At 33.4% G+C, this 7,163-nt stretch overlaps 1 non-coding gene across 1 annotated transcript; it reads left to right on the top strand.

Annotated features, from left to right (window-relative positions):
- The first annotated feature begins 6,460 nt into the window (after positions 1-6,460).
- LOC134245671 (U2 spliceosomal RNA) lies at positions 6,461-6,653 on the top strand. Its single transcript, XR_009987488.1, has one exon. It is a non-coding gene; the product is annotated as a U2 spliceosomal RNA (small nuclear RNA).
- Positions 6,654-7,163: the final 510 nt, after the last annotated feature.

Below are 7,163 nucleotides of genomic sequence, written 5' to 3'. Positions count from 1 at the left end.
AATATGGTTTATATGCACTTATAACTTACAAAAAAATGTTTTGAAGGGCAAATTAAAGCTTTAATCTTCTTAATTGAATTTAACAGAGCAGTATCCAAGTTAAAAATTTTAAAGTACCAGTAGTATATGCTTAGTATACAATTAAGTTCAATCATGTCAATTATGCAAGTATATTTTTTAGGAAATTTGATAATATATTATATGGTGTAAAAAAAAAATCCTGCAACTATTAGTTGTGTATTTCAATACACGGAACCAAAGGAAAATCGCATAAAACTTAAGAATAAACTAGGCTTTAAAGGTACCAAAGAATACCCTATGGTACCCTAAGAAAATCTCAATGACTTCTTATTTAACTTTAATAAATGTACATGTACATATATATGGTTTATACTTGCATTTATAAATGACATATATAGTAACTGATTATTGCATATTGTGCAATACATAAAACAAAATGATACCAAGCCAGCATATTGAACCAAACGATGACCTTATGTTGCCACAAAGACATCTAAATGTACCCTAAAAGTATTCTAAAATTCTCTAAGGACACACAATTTGACCTTTATAAATTTAAAAATGGTTTATATACTTTTGTACCTGTAACATTGCAACTGTTCATTGCATATTTTAATACACAAACAAAACGATAACAAGAACCCCAAGGAAACCCTAGGTATCCAAATAATACCCTAAAGTATCCCAATAAATCTGAAACCTCAATGACATCCAGTTCAGTGTTAATATTTAAAACAAATATACAGTTTATGTTCATTTCTTAATTTAATACATTGTTCAATTATCTGTTTTTAACCTAATTCAATGCACAAATACTTGGAAAAAAGAAAATACAACAGTCAATCATCCTAAAAATTATGCAGTATGTATCATGATGTATGGTGATTTAACTTACAAAACTTTATGCCTTAAAAATATAACATACATACTCTTACACGACTCTGACTTGCATTTCTTTCATGAACACACAAAAGCTTCATTTAATCTTATTTTAATTCTCCCAACCACCACTAAGTTTGGATTTTAAAAAATCCGTAAACGAAGAAATCAAAAAGATGTGACCTTATATATGATCAGAAAAGTTTACTTGAGTCTTTGGCTCAGGTGAGCTAATAAACAGTTATCAACTGTAATTCAGGGTTTTTGTTGGGTAATGGTTATTGACTTTTTATTTGTGTATTGAAATACACAATATAGTTGAATAAATTAATACATAAACATTTTATACATCATAAAAATAGAATATCTCACTCTGAACTATACATGCATAATTTAGCTGAAATAAGTGATTTCAATTTAGATTTTTTAGTTTTTTACCATACGGTAATTGGCTGAGTAGTGTACCTTTTTAAGACTATTCAAGTCTTAATTGCCCTTAATAAACATTTTTTTGTAATTTACAAGTGCATATAAACCACATTTATAGTAATTAATGTTATACATGGTGTCCTTATGGTTCCTTGTGGTGTCTTTGGGGTTCCTTGTGGTTCCTTGTGGTTAAAAGACGTACCCAGTTTGTCCTATTTAAGTTGCATTACCAAATGAAGTCTGAACATTTCATATCTTATAAATGAAATTCAAGCTACTATTTATCTGCTATATATCTGTTAAAGTCAAAGTGAGTTAACCCTTTATTGAAATTTTTTGTAACAACAATGTAGTTTGTGGGGAAATGCAATTCGCTAAGGACATTCCAAGTTTTTTCTCTGTTTAGCGTCCACTCATCTTTCAAAAACCTACCTACCTATTCGCAAAAAACACACAAGCCAAAACATAAAATACAAGCTTAAAAGTCATAAAAATGACGTCCTTCAAAGGATTTGATCTAACTAAACTGCTTTGATAGAAGAAATATCTATTCTTAAGCAAAAAGAATGGATTAAATGCTTACAATACACCCAATGTAACTTACTGTACAGAATTATTTGGAGAAATTTACAACATTCAAAAATTTCGACTAAATTTATCAATTTCAGGACTCCTCTTGTTGTTTGTTTTTTCTCATATGGGGTGTCAAAAACCAAGGCGCACGCGGACGCTAAACATAGAAAAAACTTGGAATGGCCTAAGGATATTGTGGGTCCAGAGTTACCATGGAAAAATTCTATTGAATTATGTTAAGTAGTCCAAATTTCTTTTTGCACAGGCTTTGTGACAAAGATTGTCGTTAAAGTTCGCAGTGAGGATTGGGGCTTTACATCCGTTGACTGTGCTCGCTAAAAATTGTGGTCCTGTGTAGCAGTAGGTGTATCACAAAAAACACTAACCCTTCAATAACCATGAGTACCGACCATAGGTCTAGATTTTCAGCCCTCCACCGGCAAATGGTGGTTTCTTCATATGAGTGAAAAAGTTTTGAGAGTACTTTTTAAAACAAAAACATACCACTAAGCGATTGAGACCAATATTTATGTCCCGAACCATTACACAAGCGATAAAAATGTACAAAAAAAAAAGCCTTGCTTACATTTAAAGACCAAAGAATGTTCAAGTATTTTGATCACATTAATTCCATCAGATGTGTAAATATATCAAACATAAGTTATTTTCATAATTTTGGTCAATCACGTTGTCAATTCCTCAAATCGGAAACCAACGATGGAAGATAAAAGCCTTTGACAATGTAAACTCTTTTATTTCCGATATAAAATGGCGATAACATTTCTAAAATAAGATTTCCACCAACCACTGCAGTAAAATGGGTGATTTTAATTGTAAAACAATTAAAAAGAACGAGATTATTTCAAATTATAGATACTAGAACGCACTAAATTAAAATTATATCCGGAAATATGTGTCTCCTCGGTTTCATATTTTATGGCACATGGCGGGAAATGAAATGCGATACCTCAGGCTCCGCAGGTGCTAGCTAAACAAGAAACTTTGTGGTGGGAAACCTTTTCTTGGTAAATAGGCATATGTTTCGGTGCAGAGTTGTTTACATAACAATTTTTAGGTCACCTGAGTAAACTCAGGTGACCTATTGCTATCCGTTTTCGTCCGTCGTCGTTCGTCGTACGTCGTACGTCGTACGTCGTTCGTAAACTTTTGAACATTTTCAGCTTCTTCTCTGCAACCACTGAACCAATTTTAACCAAATTTGGCACAAAGCATCTATGAGTGAAGGGGAACAAAAATTGTGAATTTCATGATCCCTGCCCCCCTGGGGCCTGAGGGGTGGGGCCAAAACCACTAAAATTAATGCAATCTTTAAAAATCTTCTTCTTTACTCCTGGACATCAAGCAGTCAAACTGTTTGCATGATTATAATCAGCATTGAGTCCTTTACCAAAATTGTGAAATTCATGGCCCTGGGGTCAGGGGTTCTAGAGCTAGGGCAGGGCTAAATAAGTATATAGTGAAAATACATTATTTCTTTGAAAATCTTCTTCTCTGCTCCTGGGTATTAAATAAACCAACTAAGTAGATAGTTATGATGAGCAAGAGTGCCTCTATCAAAATTGTGAATTTTATGGCCCCAGGGTCAGGGGTTCTGGTGTTAGGGCGGGGCTCTATTGATTGTATACAGTGAAAATACATGATTTCTTTGAAAATCTTCTTCTCTGCCCCTGGGTATTAAATAAACTAACTAAGTGCATAGTTATGATGAGCATGAGTGCCTCTACCAAAATTGTGAATTTTATGGCCCCAGGGTCAAGAGTTCTGGTGTTAGGGGAGGGGGCTCTATTGATTATATAGTGAAAATACACGAATTCTTTGAAAATCTTCTTCTCTGCCCCTGGGTATTAAATAAACTAACTAAGTGCATAGTTATGATGATCAAGAGTGCCTCTATCAAAATTGTGAATTTTATGGCCCCAGGGTCAAGGGTTCTGGTGTGGGGGGGGGGGGGGGGCTCTTTTGATTATATTGTAAAAATACATGAATTCTTTGAAAATCTTCTTCTCTGCTCCTAGGTATTAAATAAACTAACTAAGTGCATAGTTAAGATGAGCAAGAGTGCTTTTACCAAAATTGTGAATTTTATGGTCCCAGGGTCAGGGGTTCTGGTGTTAGGGGGGGGGGGCTCTATAGATTATATAGTTAAAATACATGAATTCATTGAAAATCTTCTTCTCTGCTCCTAGGTATTAAATAAACTAACTAAGTGCATAGTTATGATGAGCAAGCGTGCTTTTACCAAAATTGTGAATTTCATGGTCCCAGGGTCAGGGGTTCTGGTGTTAGGGGAGGAGGGGCTCTATTGATTATATAGTGAATATACATTAAATCTTTGAAAATTTTCCTCTCTGTCTCTGGGTATGAAGCAGATTAACTACCTATATAGTTATGATGAGCAAGGGCCCTAACCTTGTAGAATTGTGAATTTCAAGGCCCCAGGGTCAGGGGTGGGGGTGGGGCTCTACTTATATACTGAAAATGAATTAATTGTTTGAAATCTGCTCCTTTGTATTCTTAAAACATTTATTTATTTTTTGATAGGCAATTTTAAGGGTGCCTTTTTAAAATTTGTGCAATGTGTTGACCTAGGGTCAGGGGTTTATTTCACAGTGTTAGGGGCACTACTGATTATTGTTAAATATTACTGATTAGTTGGAATGCATTTTTGTTCCCCTACCTTGCGTATGGGTATTTAGTACTCGTGCGAGGTGATCATGAATAATTCATGAATTTCAATGAATTTTCCATGAATTTTATTCACGAATCGTTCATGAAACGTTCATGAAGATCCTATGAACTTATTATTGGACATTTTCAAATCAATAAACCAAGCTAAGCAACTGCTAAGTGTATTGTTATGATGATCAATGGTGCCTCTTTCAAAATTGTGAATGCCATATAGCATCTTGCTTAAAACATGAATCAAATTCAATAACTGGAAAGTTGTTGCATAATGCTCAGGTGACCTATAAGGCCCATGGGCCTCTTGTTAAGTGTAAAATGTAAAATACTTATTTACTATTGCAATGCTTTTTTGCAGGGCAGTATATGTGAGCAACGATTGGAGAGTCAACCCATGAACAAATGCTTTTGAAGGCCAAGTTTATCATCAGGGACAGGCAGCATGAACATGAAAATCCAGATTTGGTCTTCACATTTTTCTTTACAGTAAAGCAGAGACATGAATAACTTAATTAATGTCCATGGGTACTCGGCCAGAAATATATAAAAGGTATAATTTTTAATATTAAAACAAGTCTGTTAAAGCACGTTACTTTGTTAGCTCTGTTTTGTGAGACACTGTGATGTAAATGATGTTACAATGGTACTTTAATTTTTTTTTGTGCCATATCCAGAGATTTGTATTACTTTTAAGCAGTTAAACTCGCTGTGCTGTTTTGTGGTAGAAAAAATAGTAGGTGACAGATGATTGACAATATTTTGAATTCATTTAGGCAATGTTGCAGTTTGGACCAGATATTTTCGCATAGTGGATTTGTAGAAAGCAATTATTTTTTGTAATATGCAATATTTTACATGGTGCATATTGGAAATTTATGATTCAGTTACATATAAGTGATGTATGGATATATTTATTTCAAAGTGTACAAGGTAAGTTTTTTATTATTTTAAAATAAAAACATGAAAAGAATAAATATTGGTTGAGATTTCCGACAAAAAAAAGAAAGAGACTACCCTATAAAATACGTTTACCATGATTGCTGAGGACAAAAATATTTCTAGATGGTGACCAAACATTTTGATGATATAACCAAAAATAATTCTACATCACCATTTAGTAAACTTGGAGCACTGCTTATTACATAATTTTGGCAGGTCTGTTGTGCATAAATAATAATCTCCATAATTATTATCTGAGAGGGCTTTATTTTCCTAGATTTCTTATTGACATATTCTGTAATCAGTTCATATGGGTGTTCTTCATGCTGGGTATATTCATGTGTCAATTATAGAAATAACTGGTATGAAAAGCAGTGTATGAGCTAAAGCATGAGAGATAACTCTTGCTGTCTTACACAACCTAGTTTCTGAAGATCTCTATCTATTCCTCTTTGCAATTTCTGAACATAACCATACCTGCATGCTATCAAGAATTTTATATGTGTCTATTATTTTCACTATTTTTTATGAATATATATATATATATATATATATATATATATATATATATATATATATATAAACAAATTTGTAGCAATTCTGCTTGATCAGAGTTTTCATAAACAGCGCCCTCTACCGAGTTTTGTTAATATCAAGGAAAATGAACTCGGTTAACAAAAAGGCATCCAACACATTTGATTTATTAATAATTAGATTAAATTAAATGAAAAAGTTAGTGAAATTTTGCAAGAAATCTTGTTATATAATACTTGTTTGAAAATCATGCTAAGATGGCAAAATATTTGTGAAAATAACTCAGAAAATTTGTATTTTATCTGAGAGAATGCAAATATGTATGGAATAGAGTCAAGACAAATCTTTAGGATATTTAAACCTTCCTTCACCTTTAGTTGGTATCGCTTCTCGGCCTTTTGGCTAAGATCAAAGTGTAGTATCTGTTCTTATCAGCTTAATATCTGATACGTTCCCTACATGGGAACTACGATATTAAACTGATTTTTGGCATGAGGTGAGATGTCAGGGGCTTGCTCCGCTCTCGCCACGGGTTGGCCTGGTATTGCAGTACCTCCAGGATCGGCCCACTCCCCTTGGGGAGAAAAAATCAAACAAAGTAGAAGTAAAACTGACCCTGGCCTCCTCCTTTGATTTGCTTTCCCAGTATATTTCTTAACTGGGGCAGTGAGGGATTTGGAGAAGGTACTTGGATCAGGTTTCAATGTAAAAGTTAACAAAAAATATATTACTAAAACTTGAATGAAATAAATCAAATAATATTTACCATTCATTCAGCACTGAACATAGCGTACAGTGTTATGGGGATTGATTAACAAGCAAAATTGATAATGTTTTACTAGAAAAAGTAAAAAATCATTTGGTGTCCTACTTGAAGAATGCATGATCTAAGAAAAAATTGTTTTATTTTTGTTTTGACAGTGTCCCTCTGACTGCTGATGTTCAACAAAAGAGGAGGGGGGAAAAAAAGAAGAAGAATTGCTTCAGCTGTTTGGTACCAACTGATACATTGTTTTGGATCCAGGTAATCATAGCACGCTGCTTTAAAGAGTCTTATTGTTTCATCTTCATAGCTTTTCTGTTAT

Source organism: Saccostrea cucullata, unplaced genomic scaffold (genome assembly GCF_032062105.1).
Source record: "Saccostrea cucullata isolate Sc308-1 unplaced genomic scaffold, CSIRO_AGI_Scuc_v1 ctg20938, whole genome shotgun sequence".
Taxonomy (NCBI): Eukaryota; Metazoa; Mollusca; class Bivalvia; order Ostreida; family Ostreidae; genus Saccostrea; species Saccostrea cuccullata.
The sequence above is the reverse complement of the archived record's forward strand: the minus strand, read 5'-3'. Positions and strand labels throughout refer to the sequence as shown.